We start from the raw sequence: 17,603 nt of genomic DNA, 5'->3' as shown, positions 1-17,603 counted from the left end.
CTTTCCAAGAGAAAATGCTTGTGAGCAAATAGATATGAGAAACAAATAGATTAAAATTACAGGAGGCCTGTGTGAGGAGATAATTCCCTAAATATTGCTTGAGGTCAGGATCCCAATATGTTGCCATACATTGTCTGTTTAACATAGGTTTATTTGAACATGCAAAGGGAAACCTATGTAGCTGTAAGGTGAAGCATTCAAGTATTCAATTTGTCATTAAATTCTGTTCTCATTTAAGATTTTGGCTTCAATAGCAAATTTGTCAGAAGCAGCTCTATAGTGAGAAATAGATCTTCTGTGGTTTAGAAAGTTTTGATCAGTGAAACTGAGGAGCTCCAAGCCTGGTTAGCTCCATCACTGCTCCTCAGAGTATACAAAGTTAAAAATCACACAACACTAGGTAACAGTCCAACAGGTTTAACTGGAAGCACTAGCTTTCGGAGCGCCTCTCCTTCATATGCTTTCATTACTTGACAGAGATCAAGTGATTGTAACAAGGTCAGCCATAGAACGGGCTGATAATCTGGTCCAATCAGGGAGCTCCAAATCAATGTCAAGGACTGTCTGTGTAAATAAAGGGTGACTTGGTGACGGCCTCTATGGAGTTATTTCAGTGACAACAGGAGAAAAGCATGCTCCTGAAGAAATTCACTTGCATTCATTGTTTTTGAGTTGGGATAAGTATTTCTGGCATCATGCCATTATTTAGGAATCTTGACTCATTTGATCCTCACCTCAAAGACTGGGCCTAGTATGTGGTAAAATGCAATATTATTTCTAGGCAAATGGGGCAGATAAATATCAGTGAGAGATTCTCCTGACAACTTGTGGACCCACAGCTTTTTTGGTTATTAGGAGGCTTATTTCCCCTGAGGCATCATATAATAAGACTTTTCAAGAGTTGACTGATTTAGTTAAGGAATATTATGCACCAAGCTTCTTTTAATTTTGAAATGTTATCAGTTTTACTCTACACTCAAGAACCAAGGGAATCCGTGTAGAAATTTTTGACTAGGTTAAGATGACTGACTATGGTTTAACCCTTAATGAGATGGTGAAAGATCATTTTGGATATGGGCTTAATGATGTGACTATGCCTAATACCTGAAGCCCAAGTGGATTTCAAACAGGCACGACAATTGGCTTTACCATTGGCAAATGCAGAATGTGGAGCATATGAGTTGCAGGGTATTCCGATGGAAGTGGACACCCTCACCAGGTTAACTGAGTTTGGGAAACACCACTGTAATGAAGGCAATCACACTGACACACTCAGGATGTGTCCTGAACAGTGGAACTTTAGATCAGCCCACAGCAAAGCTCCAAAACAAAATTAAGCTTCGGCCAAATGGTTAAAATTTTCTTCAGGATCTGGGAAACATGGGGTAGACCTTGTACCATGTTCTCCATTATCCACTGAAAATTTGCACAAGCTGTCAATAACCTAAATGGCAGTCTCGTATGTTAGGATAATGCAAGCCATTGTTGTTGCTGCCAGTTTTCAGACTTGAGATGAGTTCTGCTCGACCTAAATTGAGTACTAGAACTCTGGTGGAGAAAGTGAGGTCTGCAGATGCTGGAGGTATCAGAGCTGAAAAAGTGTTGCTGGAAAAGCGCAGCAGGTCAGGCAGCATCCAAGGAACAGGAAATTAGACGTTTCCTGATGAAGGGCTTATGCCCGAAACTTCGAATTTCCTGTTCCTTGGATGCTGCCTGACCTGCTGCGCTTTTCCAGCAATACATTTTCAGCTCTAATAGAACTCTGGTATCCAAGACAGTGCACACTTTGGAAAATCCACATACATCAGGTTTGGAACAGTTTAACTGTTTAGCAAGATCCAACTGAAATAAACGTCTGGTTAAATGGTCACCCATTTCAAATAGAGATCGATACTGGAACAGCTGTTTCACTGATTGCAGAATCAGTCTTTAACATAATTACCTCTGGACTCCAACCTTACGTTTGCCCAAGACCATGGCTGGACTGCGAACTTACGCCAGGGAACTTCGCAGATTAAGGGTACAACTTTGGTTCCAGTGTCTTAGGAGAAGCAGCTGGTTCAGGCACCACTAATTGTAGTAAAAGGCTCGGGCCTAGGCCTGATGAGGTGAAATTGGTTGAGAAATATTCACCTAGGTTAGCTCAACATTTTTATTAGAAAATAACTGCCTGAGTGAAGTACTAATTAAATATCTGGAAATTTTTCGGTGGGGTCTAGGGACTCTCAAAGGAGTCAAGGCCACTTTGCATGTTAACCATGATGTGGAGGTGCTGGCGTTGGACTGTGGTGGAAAAGGTCACAGAACACTAGGTTAATAGTCCAACATGTTTCACTTCACCTGACCAAGGTGCAACGCTCCAAAAGCTTGAGGTTTCAAATAGCCTGTTGGATGATAACCTGGTATCATCTGACTTCTGACCTTGTGTGTTGACCAGGAAGCAATTCTATGATTCTGCAAGGCCCGTTCAGTGTCATTTGCCCAGGCAAAAGTAGAGGCAGAAATCAGGACGCTGGAAAGTGAAGAAATCATCATATCTACCCAGTTTGCAAAATGAGCAGCACTGGTCGTACCAATTGGGAAGCTGACAGGTCGGTTCGCCTTTGTGGGGATTTTAAACAAATGCTAAACCGCTTTTCATAGCTTGATACAACTATGAAACTCTTACATCGATGATTTATGCACAAAGCTGGCGGGTGCGGGGGTGGGGGGGAACTGCCCTTCATAAAGCTGGACATGAGCCATGCGTATTTGCAATTGCAGTTAGATGAGGGTTCCCAGAAGCATGCTACAATTAATACCCATAAGGGTTTGTCAATGTATGAGACTGACATTTCGGGTATCATCAGCCCGTGAAATGTTTCGTGCACGATGGAGAACACTTTAGAAGGCCTATTCCATGTCACCATTTATCTGGATGACTTGCGAATAACAGGGAAGGCCTATAAAGAACACCGAGAGAACTTGGATATCGTACTTAGACATTTCTCCTCAGTGGGCACATGCCTCAGAAGGGAAAAATGTGTGTTCTAGGCACCCCATGCCATCTGATGGGTTCCAGAGTTGACAAGAATATGTTACACCTATTGAAAAATAAAGTGAGGATGATCAAAGGTGCCCAGCTCCCACATCTGTACTTGAGCTGCGGTCTTTCCTTGGGCTGATGAACTATTACAGAAAGTTCATACATAAACTGGCCTCCATCCTGGCACTTTTGCATCAATTCTTAAAAAGGGGTCAGCCTTGGAAATGGTCGCAGAGCCAAGCCATAGCTTTCAGGGAAGTAAAGAAACAGCTATCATCCTCTCAGGTGATGGCACACTATGATCCCAAGTGAGATCTAGTATTGGCACATAATGCCCTTCTGGCATGGTGTTGGGGTAGTATTAGCTCATTGGGGATCCAATGGAGAGGGATGCACAGTAGCATAAGTACACCCAGATAGAGGCAGACATGTGGTTCGTATGTGGAATGAACTGGTGGAGGAAGTGGTAGATGTAGGTACAGTACATTTGGACAGATACATGATTAAGAATGGTTCAGAGGGACATGGGCCAAGTGCACACAGATGGGACTAGTTTAGTTTGGGAAACCTGGTCAACATAGATGAGCTGGACCGAAGAGTCTGTTTGCATACTGTACCCGTTTAACCTGCCCAGCTTTTTCTACAAAGGTCCATTACTGCTTGCTATTCAAAAGATTCCACTTTGGCTTCAATCCGCCCATCTCTTCTTTCAAAACATTAATTTTAACTGAAAATAGGAATGGCCCTATTCCTATGTGATGTGATTGCTAGTGTAACCATTACCACATTCCCAAATATACGTAGACCTATAGATTATTGCTCTGCTAATGATTATATTTTGAATTCCCTCACACATTAGGCTGCGGTTTCATCTTGGAGGTAGGAAATAGCAGTCAGGGCTGTCTCTATTCCAAAACCTGCCCTTAGTGGGGAGAAATGGTCACTGACCTGGGATTTCTACACAGCCAAACCCTTCATGGTTCCCTGTTCAATGAAGGGTATCAGGTGGGGTTTCAAAATAGGATGACCAATCAGAGGTCTTCCAGCTTTAGAGGAGCAGCAGTCTACATGGGAGGATAGATAACTGAGAGGGTGCTTCACCATGGGGGTGCCTTATTGACCAATAATTCTTTTTAAAAATTAAACAAATAATAGTAAAAGCAGACTGACTTCCACTTCTTTATAACTGACTCGTGGGATGTGGACATTGCTGGCTTGCCAGCATTTATTGCCTGTTCTAAGTTGCCCTTGAGAAGATGGTGATGAGCTGCCTTCTTGAACTGTGCAGTCCACCTGATGTGGGTAGATTGGCAATGCCCTTAGTGAGGGAATTCCAGGATTTTTATCCAGTGACAATGAAGGAACGGCGATACACTTCTACGTCAGGATGGTGAGTGGCTTGGTGGAAAACTTGCAGGTGGTAGTGGTGTTCCCATGTAACTGTGGCCCTTGTCCTTCTAGATGGAAGTGGTCAAGGGTTTGGAAGGTTCTGTCTCAGGAATTTTGGTGAAATCCTGCAGTGTATCTTGTAGATAGTACAGACTGCTCTTATCAACCATCAGTTGTGGAGGGGGTGAACATGGTGCTAATCATATGGGCCACTTTGTCCTGGATGGTGTCAAGTTTCTTGAGTGTTGTTGAGCTACCCATCCAGGCAAGTTGGAAATATCCCATCACAGTCCTGGGGAATCAGGAGGTGAGTTACTCATCACAGTATTTCTAGCCTCTCACCTGCTCTGGTAGCCACTGTTTGTGTGGTGAATCCAGTTGAGTTTCTGGTCAATGGTAACCCCAAAAATGTTGATAGTGGAGGATTCAGTGATGGTAACACCATTGAATGCCAAAGGACAGTAATCAGATGTCTTATTGGAGTTAGTCATTGCCTAGCATTTGGTGTAAAATAAATGTTACCTACCACTTGTCAACAAAGTTGGGATATTGTCCAGATTTTGTTGAATTTGAACACAGACTGCACCGTAGTGCTGAACATTGTGCAATTATTCATCAACATCCCCAAATGTGACTTTATGGAGGGAAGGTCATTGATAAAGCAGCTGCTGATGGTTGGGCCAAGACACTACCCTGAGGAACTCCTACAGAGATGCCCTGGAGTTCAGATGACTGGCCTTCAACAACCACAGTCATCTTCCTACGTGCAGGTACAACTCGAACCAGTGGAGAGCTTGCTTTCTGATTTCTATTGATTCCAGATTTGCCAGAGCTCCTTGATGCCAAACGTGGTCAAATATAGCCTGATATCAAGTGTTGCCACCCTCACCTCACCTCAGGAATTCATCTCTTTTGTCCATGTTTGAACGAAGGGTGTAGTGAAGTCAGGAGCTGAGTGGACCTGGCAGAACCCAAACTGGGCATCACTGAGCAGATTATTGCTGAATAGGTGCTAGTTCAAACACTGTCGATGCCACCTTGCATCAGTTTACTGATGATCAATAGGAGACTGATAGGCTAGTAATTGGTCAGGTTGAATTTGTCCTATTTTGATGTCCTGACTAGCTCGGTCAGTAATGCTGCTGCTGCGCTACTCTTGGTGGTGGACACTGAAATCTCACACAGAGTAATTTTGTGCCCCAGCCATCTTTTGTGCTCCCTCCAAGCTTTGTTCATCATTGAGGAGTACTAACCCATTAGTTGACAATGGGTGGCATTAGATAATCAGCAGGAGGTTTCCTTGCCCATGTTTACCCTGAAGCCACTGGGCTTCATGGGGTCCCAGAGTCAACATTGAAGACTCCCAGGGTAACTTCCTCCCAACTGTCTAGCACTGAGCCTCCAGTTCTGCTGCGTTTGTCCTGGTGGGCCCAGACATATCCAGGGATGGTGATGGTGCTGTCTGCAACATTGCCTGGCTGGTTCTGGACTAATCTTGAGACAGCTCCCCAATTTTGGCATTAGCTCCAGATGTTAGTAAGAATGATTGTGAAGGGTCGACAGGGTAGTTTCTGCTGTTGTCTTTTCTGGTGTCTAGGTTGATGCCAGGTGGTCCATCTGAATGAATTTCATTTGTTTGTTGAGACTTCATAGCGACTGATACAGCTGGGAAACTTGCTAAACTATTTCAGAGGGCAGTTAAGAGTTGTAGAGTCATACAGCACAGAAACAGATCCTTTGATCCAACCAGTCCATGCCGAACATAATCTCAAATCAAACTAGTCCCATCTGCCTGCTCCTGGCCCATACACCTCCCATCCTTCAATTCATGTAAATAACCAAATATCTTTTAAACTTTGTAACTGTACCCACATCCACCACTTCCTCAGGAAGTTCATGCCACATGTGAACCGCCCTCTGTATAAAACGTTTGCCCTCATGTCTTTTTTAAATCTCTCGCCCCTCTCACCTTAAAAATGTACCCCCTCATCGTGAAAACCCCATCCTAGGGAAAAGATAACCACCATTAACTCTATCTATATCTCTCATTGTTTTATAAACTTTTATCAACCACATTGCTGTGGGTCTGGAATCATGTATAAGTGACCAGACCAGGTGAAGAACACAGATTTTCTTCCCTGAAGGGCATTAGTGAGCTACATCTATTTCTTAACAATTAACAATGATTTCATGGTCATCAGTATATTCGTAATCCTGGATATCTTTACCGGATTTATTTTCCCCCATCTGTCTTGATGAGATCCACAGAATATGAGCTGAGTTTTTAGATTGATAGTCTCGATTAGAGTGGTGCTGGAAAAGCACAGCAGGTCAGGCAGCAACCGAGGAGCAGGAAAATCAATGTTTCAGATTCCTGATGAAGGGCTTTTGCCCGAAACATTGAATTTCCTCCTCCTTGGATGCTGCCTGACCTGCTGTGTTTTTCTAGCACCACTCTAATCTATACTCTGATTTCCAGCATCTGCAGTCCTCACTTTTGCCTTTCTAGACTAATAGCCTGGCAATAATACCATTACGCCATTGTCTCCATCCTGTAGAACATGGGATTCCTCCCTTCTCCTAGTGTGGGAGGATTCCTGCTCCAGGTACGGCCTGTGGCCGCAATTGGCCTCAGTCAGGAAAGGAGGGTCAGAAAGCTATACTGGAGCACTGACTTCCAACCTGTCCATGTCCTGCTGGAAAACTGAACGTCAAATTCCTGACGGCCTCCTCTCTGTGCCCTTAGCCAGGTTCTTCATCACTAAAATTAGCTGCTAGCTTCATTGGCACAGTTTGGCAGGGACCGAGCCCTCTTGTGCCAAAATGGATGGTGCCTGCTGCAGTCTCAAGAAACCTCAGCATGCCAAGGGGCAACACTATTTCCACTCCTGTTTCCATTCCCAACCTGGGTGCACCCAGAAAATTCTGCCCAAAGATTATGCATTTGTTAACTAAAAATGCAAGGTTTTATTTCCATGAGAAGCATGGGTACTATGGGTACTTAACCTCCGACCTGGAAAGTCTGCATTGATTTCATCCATTTCCAGAATAATATCATATGGAACCCCAGCTTCAGCAAGCAGCACATTGAGTTGCCCAGGCATGTGCCCCACAACAGGGTGAATTCCAAACCTGTCCACAGAGGCAACATAAACAAATTTAAACATTCCAGCAAGTCTTTCTTATATACCCCACCTTGTAAATATAAAGTATCTTTCAAATATTTAAACAGAGGCGTTCTCCCTGTGTCATCTGGTAATCACTAACCTGACCATGGTTTTCCAAAAGTCTGTCTGCTTAAACTGCTGAAACTACCTCATAATGGGAAGATAACTAAATCGCAGTAACAATAAATGTATCAATTTAGGGGTTTTATTTATTCTTCTCAACAACTCCAATTGAAGAGATTTTTGATATTGCGGAAATGTGGGTGCACCTTGGTCTACGCCTACAGAAAATGCTGACCAAATGTATTTATCAATCCGTGTTCTTTTATTGAAACACCATTTGTTTAATAATCATGTTTAGGAATACGGCCTGGTTAACAGAAAGAAGGCAGTGTTTGCTTTGTGAGTTCGTGGAGAGCTCCTTGATCCATAAGGATCTTAAAGCTCGATGTACCACAGAGGGTCTGATCCCTGCTCTGTGTTGCATGAGCTGATTTCAGCTGGAATGATAACAGAGGGATTACTAAGTCAGTCTCAATGCCTGTAATAATGTTCATTATCAGCCCTCTAAGATTATTTATCGCAGTGTGACTACTGGTAGGAGTGCTCGAACATCCAGCTTACGATTCTCTCACAATTAATTCCTACATCATCTTGTCCTTAGGGATCTCTCAAATGCTTCCTGAACCAGAGAACTAGTTTTTTAAGTGTAATCATAGTTAAGGCGTTGGAAATCTGCTTTTGGTGCTGGGGATGATGGAAGGAATATAGTCCAAGAAAATTTTGTATCATCTGCATGGAACCATGCCTTATGTTTATGCTCTACCTTAAACTGACAGGGAATTCACCTCAAAAATTTGCATTCCATTGATAAAAGCCTTCCTTGGTAACTCAGCAGAGAGCCACCTAATATCGATACAAAATTCAGGGAAAGACAGCAGGGTAACAGTAATGTCACTACGTTAATAATCCAGAGGCCAGATAAATTTAAAATTAATTATGATTGAAGATATGAAACTGTTCAGACAAATTTTGATTGAAAGGGGTTTTGATCATGTGGTTTCTTGGAAGTGAAGCCACAGCTGCCATATTCCTACAGTTTACAGAAATAACTTTGGAAGAAAGACAAACAATATATTTAAGGGGGTAAGGGATAGGGCTTATTTGCTCAAAAACCTGATTTTGATAAGACTGCGCAGGCCTCTGTGCTGCTGGTTGCCTAGCAATGCTTCCTGGACTTCAGTTCTGTTTTCACACACATAATTAGTCTTAAAGAACAAAAGGCCAGGAGTTATCGGTATTGCTCCCTCTCTCTCTGTGGAACTTCACGGAAACCGATACGTAGCTATTTCCCAAAGACTCAATCCAGCTTGACTTCAATCTGAAAATCTTCCATTAGTCTCCAGCTGTCAACAATTTGATTTTGTCAATAAGAAACCCGGTGGTCAGTGAGAAGTCATCAACTTCTATTCTTTGTTTCTAGATCCTTGACCAACAAGGGTGCTTTATATTTGCCCTTGCTTAAAAAGAATCATATCTCCAAAGACCGTCACCTTGTGTGTTGTGTGAGTGCTGTGCGTTTGGAATTAAGGAGATATAGTCCTAAACCTATATCGCAGATGCTAATCAGTGTTTGCAGAATAAGTTTTGTGTTACAATGAATGCATTATTTTGAATTCATTAAAGAAGCCTGGTGGAACCCTCCTTTATTCTGGGTAGCAGTACAAAAAGGAATAATGATTATTTTGGTGATTGAATTAAATGGTTAATCTAATGGCATGACTGGTGGAGTAGTGGGGCTTGAATCCTCATGCATTCCTCCCATCATAGTCATCAGAATTAATAAATCTGAATGTAACCTTGGTCTTAGTGATGGTGATCATTATACCTACCAGCGATTGTTATAAAGAGTGATCTGGTTCACTGATACATGGTAAGGGAGGAAATCTGCCATTCTTAGCTGCTCAGACCCACAGATAACTAGACTGACATTATTATTGTTGACTCTCAATTGCCCAATTAAATGGTCTATCCGGCTATTCAGTTTAGACCATAAGACATAGGAGTGGAAGTAAGGCCATTCGGCCCATCGAGTCCACTCCGCCATTCAATCATGGCTGATGGGCATTTCAACTCCACTTATCAGCATTTTCCCCGTAGCCCTTTATTTCTTGTGACATCAAGAATTCATCAATCACTGCCTTGAAGACATTTAGCGTCCCGGCCTCCACTGCACTCTGCGGCAATGAATTCCACAGGCCCACCACTCTCTGGCTGAAGAAATGTCTCCGCATTTCTGTTCTGAATTTACCATCTCTAATTCTAAGGCTGTGTTCACGGGTCCTAGTCTCCTCACCTAACGGAAACAATTTCCTAGCTTCCACCCTTTCCAAGCCATGTATTATCTTGTACGTTTCTATTAAATCTCCCCTTAATCTTCTAAACTCCAATGAATACAATCCCAGGATCCTCAGCCGTTCCTCGTATGTTAGATCTATTATTCCAGGGATCATCCGTGTGAATCTCCGCTGGACATGCTCCAGTGCCAGTATGTCGTTCCTGAGGTGTGGGGACCAAAACTGGACACAGTACTCCAAATGGGGCCTAACCAGAGCTTTATAAAGTCTCAGTAACACAACGGTGCTTTTATATTCCAACCCTCTTGAGATAAATGACAACATTGCATTCACTTTCTTAATCACGGACTCAACCTGCATGTTTACCTTTAGAGAATCCTTGACTAGACTCCCAGATCCCTTTGTACTTTGGCTTTACGAATTTTCTCACCAGTTAGAAAGTAGTCTACGCTTTTATTCTTTTTTCCAAAGTGCAAGGCCTCGCATTTGCTCACGTTGAATTCCATCAGCCATTTCCTGGACCACTCTCCTAAACTGTCTAGATCCTTCTGCAGCCTCCCCACTTCCTCAGTACTACCTGCCTGTCCACCTAACTTCGTATCATCGGCAAACTTTGCTAGAATGCCCCCAGTCCCTTCATCCAGATCATTAATATATAACGCTGTGGCTCCAACACTGAACCCTGTGGGACACCGCTTGTCACCGGCTGCCATTCTGAAAAAGAACCTTTTATCCCAACTCTCTGCCTTCTATCAGACAGCCAATCCTCAATCCATATCAGTAGTTCACCTCGAACACCATGGGCCATTACCTTGCTCAACAGCCTCCCGTGTGGCACCTTATCAAAGGTCTTTTGCAAGTCTAGATAGACCACATCCACTGGGTTTCCCTGGTCTAACCTACTTGTCACCTCTTCAAAAAATTCCAACAGGTTTGTCAGACATGACCTCCCCTTACTAAAGCCATGTTGACTTGTTCTAATCAGACTCTACTCTTCCAAGAATTTAGAAACCTCATCCTTAATGATGGACTCTAGAATTTTACCAACAACAGAGGTTAGGCTAATTGGCCTATAATTTTCCATCTTTTGTCTTGATCCTTTCTTGAACAAGGGGGTTACAACAGCGATCTTCCAATCATCCGGGACTTTCCCTGACTCCAGTGACCTTTGAAAGATCTCAACCAATGCCTCTGCTATTTTCTCAGCCACCTCTCTCAGAACTCTAGGATGTATCCCATCCCATTAGGAGCAATTAGAGATGAGTAATAAATATTGGCCTTGCCAGTGATGTTCATGTCCCAAGAAAATAATAGAGTCACAGAGATGTACAGCATGGAAACAGACTCTTTGGTCCAAATTGTCCAAGCCGACCAAGTATCCTAACCTAAACTAGTCCCATTTGCCAGCACTTGGCTCATATCCCTCCAAGCCCTTCCTTTTCATATATCAGTCCAGATGCCATTTAAATGCTGGAATTGTAGCAGCCTCTACCACTTCCTCTGGCAGCTCATTCCGTACATGCACCACCCTCTGTGAGAAAGTTTAAAAAAGAATGCTATGTTCCTTAAATTCCTCACCTTCTCATTCACAGTTAAAAATCACACAACACCAGATTATAGTCCAACAGGTTTTTTTGGTTTCACTAGCTTTCAAAACAACACTCCCTCATCAGGTGACGACAAAGCAGCGCTTCGACAACCAGTGAATCCAAATTAAACTGTTGGACTGTAACCTGATGTTGCCTGATTTTTACCTTTGTCCACCCCAGTCCAACACCGGCATCTCCAAATCGTGACTTGTCATTCATAGAACTGTTTGTGCTACCAAATGTGACAAGCTGACAAATACTGCAACTACGCTATCATGACCACAGTTACTTTAACTTCAGTTTTCTGAGCACAGTAAGCTATAATGGAGCTAATTTGATGTGGTAATAATGTAGTGAGACACTCCATTGGTTGAGGTAAATATATCATAGAATCATAGAAGAATCGAAGAATCTTTTGTATTGTGCTCAATGAGTTTATCAATGAGTTTCAGTATACCACCCTTGCCTTCAGAATGAGATAACTGTGTTTTAGATGGGAAACAGACTGAAAATAAACTCAAAAGTTTCAAATAAAAACATAATCATTTTTCACCCTGCCACACATTCTGCAGTTGTGTCGTCGCTGAATCGCATTTGGCTTGAGGCCTGCATCGTTTTGAGTTCTGGCTGGGCCTCATTAAGATATAGCAACAAATGTTGATTATGTCTTGACTCTTCTGTGGTGACCTTACTGAAGATTTATTATTTTGTTCAGTTAAAATTTAAGTTACATCTTCCCTAGATGGCCTGAATCTGTCAATGTCGGAAGCCGAATTGTCTCTGACAGAAGACTCTCACTGTAATTTGTACTGTCTGCTGACACGTGACAATATTGCTGAAAGACCTTGTGCCCCTGTGTGGGGACATAGTACATTCAACAAAGCAGCTGGTTTCACAGAGCTGCAGCTTTTCTTAACATTGCAATTTGTGGTGGTGAAAGAGAAGTGGACTAATTGTTCACAGTAACACTGCAGAGAAGTCATCAATGGATAACTTTTGATACTGATGAGCTGGAGGTCTTTCAGTAGGAAGTGCACTATTGGAGGAGCTGATTGCCATGCAGCAGCTAAAGCACAGCTCCATGCTTCATGACAAGAGATCACCAACTGAATCAATTCAAAAGTTAAAAATCACACAACACCAGGTTAAAGTCCAACAGGTTTAATTGGAAGCACACTAGCTTTCGGAGCAATGCTCCTTCATCAGGTAGTAGTGGAGGGCTCAATCCTAACACACAGAATTTATAGCAAAAATTTACAGTGTGATGTAACTGAAATTATACATTGAAACATTGATTGTCTGTTAAGCCTTTCATCTGTTAGAATACCATGATAGTTTCACTTCTCTCATGTGTAAATCACAAAACCTTTTTTTAAAAAAAAGTTGCATTCTCGGGTTAGCTGTTAACAATGGTGATAGCTAGACAATATGTTGATGGTGTTAGCCCCCTGTCTTCTCTGTCTATGCCATGATGTATAGATTGATTCTAATCTAAAAAGTGAGATAACGGAGTTTCACATGAATGCATGCAGTTTTTGAGCAAAGTACAATGTAACCCTGCAAGTACAAATTCACCCCACAAAATATATGTGTGCATGTGGGTCTTTGTCTGTCTGTGTATGTCTGTCTGGGTTGGTGGTTGTAAGTGTGAGAAAGTGTATATGTGTGTGTAGTGAGTGCAGAGTGTTTTAAGTCTGTGAGGGGGTGCATGTGTGAGTGTGGGAGTATGTGTGCTCGTCTGTGTGTATGCATGTATATATGTGTGTATAGGAGTGCCTGTGTGTGTGAGAGAGAGTATGTGTGTAGGAGTATCTGTGTGTGTATAGTGCAATGGTGGTCACCTGTAATGTGACATGAACCCAAGGTCCCGGTTGAGGCCCTCCCTATGGGTACCGAACTTAGCTATCAGCCTCTGCTCGGCCAATTTCCTCTGCTGCCTGTCCCAAAGTCCACCTTGGAGGATGGTCACCCGAAGGTCTGAGGCTGAATGTCCTGGACCATTGAAGTGTTCCCCAACTGGGAGGGAACCCTCCTGTCTGTTGATTGTTGTGCGGTGCCCATTCACCCATTGGGAAAACCGAGCAAAGGCTACGACAATGTACCATGCCTCCGGGCATCCTTGCCTGCAACGTATAAGATAGACAATGTTGGTAGAGTCACATGAGTACCTGCCACGTACAAGGTGGGAGGTGTCCCCACGTGTAATGGTGGTATCTATGTCCATACTCTGACACGTCTTGCAGCGCCTACCATGACAGGGTTGTATGGAGTTGTCCTGAGAGCCGGGCAGCTTGCTATGAACAACAATCTGTTTGAGGTTTGGCGGTTGTTTAAAGGCAAGTAGTGGAGGTGTAGGGAAGGTCTTGGCAAGGTGCTCATCCTCATTGATAATGTGTTGCAGGTCACGAAGAACATGGCATAATTTTTCAGCTCCTGGGAAATACTGAACAACGAAGGGTACCCTGTAGCACGTGTCTGTCTGCTGAGGAGGTCATTGCTGTGGCATGTCGGAACTGGCAGTGGATGAGTTGAGCATCGTACCCCGCTCTTGTGAGGGTATCCCTGAGTACTTCCAGGTGTCCGTCACGCACCCCCTCACAGACTTAAGACACTCTGCACTCACTACACACACGTGCATACACTTTTTTTTTAGATTAGACTTACAGTGTGGAAACAGGCCCTTCGGCCCAACAAGTCCACACCGACCCGCCAAAGCGCAACCCACCCATACCCCTATATTTACCCCTACCTAACACTACGGGCAATTTAGCATGGCCAATTTACCTGACCCGCACATCTTTGGACTGTGGGAGGAAACCGGAGCACCCGGAGGAAACCCACGCAGACACGGGGAGAATGTGCAAACTCCACACAGTCAGTCGCCTGAGTCGGGAATTGAACCCGGGTCTCAGGCGCTGTGAGGCAGCAGTGCTAACCACTGTGCCTTTCTTACTGTGCCTTTCTGTAACTTTCTTACACTCACAAACCCCAACCCAGACAAACACACACACACATACAGACAAAGACCCACATGCACACATATATTTTATGGGGTGAATTTGTACTTGCAGAGCTACATTGTACTTTGCTCAAAAACTGCATGCATTCATGTGAAACTCCGTTATCTCACTTTTTAGATTAGAATCAATCTATACATCATGGCATAGACAGAGAAGACAGGGGGTCAACACCTTCAACATATTGTCTAGCTATCACCATTGTTAACAGCTAACCCGAGAATGCAACTTTTTTTTAAAAAAATTTGTAATTTACACATGAAAGAAGCGAAACTATCACTGTATTCTAACAGATGAAAGGCTTAACAGACAATCAATGTTTCAATGTATAATTTCAGTTACATCACACTGTAAATTTTTGCTATAAATTCTGTGTGTTAGGATTGAGCCCTTCACTATCACCTGATGGAGCGTCACTCCAAAAGCTAGTGTGCTTCCAATTAAACCTGTTGGACTATAACCTGGTGTTGTGTGATTTTTAACTTTGTACACCCAAAGTCCAACACCGGCACCTCCAAATCATGAATCAATTCAGTTACTGAACCCCTTGGACCTGTATCCGAAAGAAGCATTCCCTGTGCTTCTCCATTTCTGGTGATCCTCCAAAAATGTGAGTTGAATCACTTAGGCAAGACAAACAAGGCAAGGGTATATGTGATGAACAGTGTGACTTTGAAAAGTACCAATGATAAAAGGATCTTGGTGTGCGAGTACAACAATCCTTTAAGGTGGATAAAGTGGTTAAGCCAACATATGGGATACTTCCTTTATTAGCTGAGGCAGAAACCCTCATAACATTTAAGAAGTGTTTAGATGTGCATTTGTGATAGTTAGGCGTACAAGGCACTGAGGCAAGTGCTTGAAAATTAGTTTAGAATAATTAGGTGGTTGTTTTTTGTCTGGTGCAGACACAATGAACCTTTTTTCTGTGCTTAGATTTCTATAACTCTGGAACCAAAATAATTTGGGAAATCTTATCTTCGCTGAAATGTATTTATTTCAAAAACTGAGCATCATCATTGCCTTTATTTTCCAAACTCTACCAATATGTCGAAACTATGTGGCATGGTCTTGTTAAACATGGAAGTGGGAGTTATGGAACAGATAATAAGTACAATATATCTCACAGTTTTTGCAATGAACATGGAGAACTGTCATGTTTTCTAACAGCCATCAAAATGGTATTTTTACTCCTCCAAATACTGTGTGCTTCTTAATAATGTGAAGCCTGAGGTCTCTGAGTTCCCACACCACCTATTCAGTCACTAATCAAGTCTTGTGGGTTCAAATAAACTGTGAAGACATTCGAAGCACTTACACCCAAATCAATGTCCTTTTATCTATTTGCATTCAAGGGCCTCCTGCCACCTACAAGTATTACTCTTTGCAAATATTGGAATTTGAATCTTGCTGTGTGTGAAACAGCCAAATATTTATGAATGGTTTGGATGGATCCACTAGCAAAGTTTCAGTTCTGCAGGAAGACTTGTTGTCTGTAAGTGATACTGCACCAAGTGGTACAACCCAGACAGTGGCGAGAATGTAAAACTCAGCACCACAAGAGGTAGTTGAGGTAACCAGTTGAGGTACCATTTAATGGGAAGCTGGAAAAGCAGATGAGGTTTATGCTGAGAGAGTTAGATGAAGAAGAATGGAGACTTGGCAGGATCATAATGGATCAAATGGCCAGGTAATTTGTTCTCCCTAAACCCCCACCAACAGCAATCTGTTAATCCGTGTTTTGTGATGCTAGTTGAGGAATAAATATCTATCAGGACACTGCAGATGACTCCCTTACTCTCCTGCTTTTACAGCCACTCAAATGGGCAGACAAAATCTCAGTTTAATGTCTCATCCAAAAGATGGAATATCTGACAACATCGCACTGGACTGGAATGTCAGCTTTGATAGTCATGATGATGCCTAAAAGTGGGACTTCAACCTAGAACCTTATGACTTGGGGGCATGTGCTGCCATCTCAGTCTTGACTGACAGAAGGCAAAAAGTATCAAGAGATCAATTAACATTTGGCCTGGAATGGGAGAAAGGCAGACAAAATGCTCAGGTAATATGCATTTGTTGCCCTCCTGAGATCTCCTCTTCAGTCTCAGTGGGTACCATATGGAACCTGTGATGGTATACACCTCTGAGTGATGACATTGCAAATGGATGAAAATAATGAAGGAGATCATTGTCCAAGCAGGAACTGTGGACTACCTGGCAAAGCCAGCTTGTGCATACAGTAAATTATAATCAAAACATGGTTAAAGATTCAAAACAATTTGACCAGCTGAAAATTGTCATCTGCCTTCTAGAAAGGCTCCTGGCGTGGTCCTCGTTAAGTTTAATTGGGACAAGCGGAACATGAACCATGGGTTAATATTATTGCCACATTCATAAGGCCTGCGCACAAAGACTTTCGTGTGTAGAAAATTGCAAGCCTCAAAAAATGAGGGTTTTAATGCTCAGATAAGTAATTCTGAGACTAATATACTTAATACCATGGGGACACTTGAAATACTTTAATCATTGTTTTCATCAATAAGAGACCATCTGCATCTCTTTGAGCTGCAGGACTCATTGCAATATGTTTAATATTTAGCAGATTAGAATATTTAATAAACAAAGTCAGCAGGAGTATAATGTCCTTACATTTCCTATTTGAATTCATCTAATGTGCTGGAATAGCCTGGTTCTGAAGAAAGGTCACTGGACCCGAAATATTAACTCTGCTGTCTCTCCACAGATGCTGCCAGACCTGCTGAGTTTTTCCAGCCACTTCCGTTTTTGTTTCTGATTTTCAGCATCTGCAGTTCTTTCAGTTTTAAGTAAAAGAGGGATGATCTTACGGAATGGTAGTGTCCTGACATCTCAGCCTAGGGGTGTGAGTTCAAGACTCACCTATTCCGAAGGTATGCAATAACATCTCTAAACAAATAGATGAGAAAATATCATTGCACTAAGAAAGTAAAGCAACCTAATGAGAATGAGCCAACTCACTCAACCAATTAAATTGTTGACCTGTTTTTGAAAGTTATTTAGAATCAACAAATGCAGTG

General features: G+C 42.6%; 1 pseudogene; it reads right to left on the bottom strand.

The window, feature by feature from the left end:
- Window positions 1-17,603, bottom strand: part of LOC132831632 (NAD(P) transhydrogenase, mitochondrial-like) — a 178,568-nt pseudogene that overhangs the window by 18,054 nt on the left and 142,911 nt on the right.

The sequence above is a fragment of the Hemiscyllium ocellatum genome, chromosome 1, assembly GCF_020745735.1.
Source record: "Hemiscyllium ocellatum isolate sHemOce1 chromosome 1, sHemOce1.pat.X.cur, whole genome shotgun sequence".
Classification (NCBI taxonomy): Eukaryota; Metazoa; Chordata; class Chondrichthyes; order Orectolobiformes; family Hemiscylliidae; genus Hemiscyllium; species Hemiscyllium ocellatum.
Note: the sequence above shows the minus strand (reverse complement) of the source record. Positions and strands in the feature narration are given on the sequence as shown.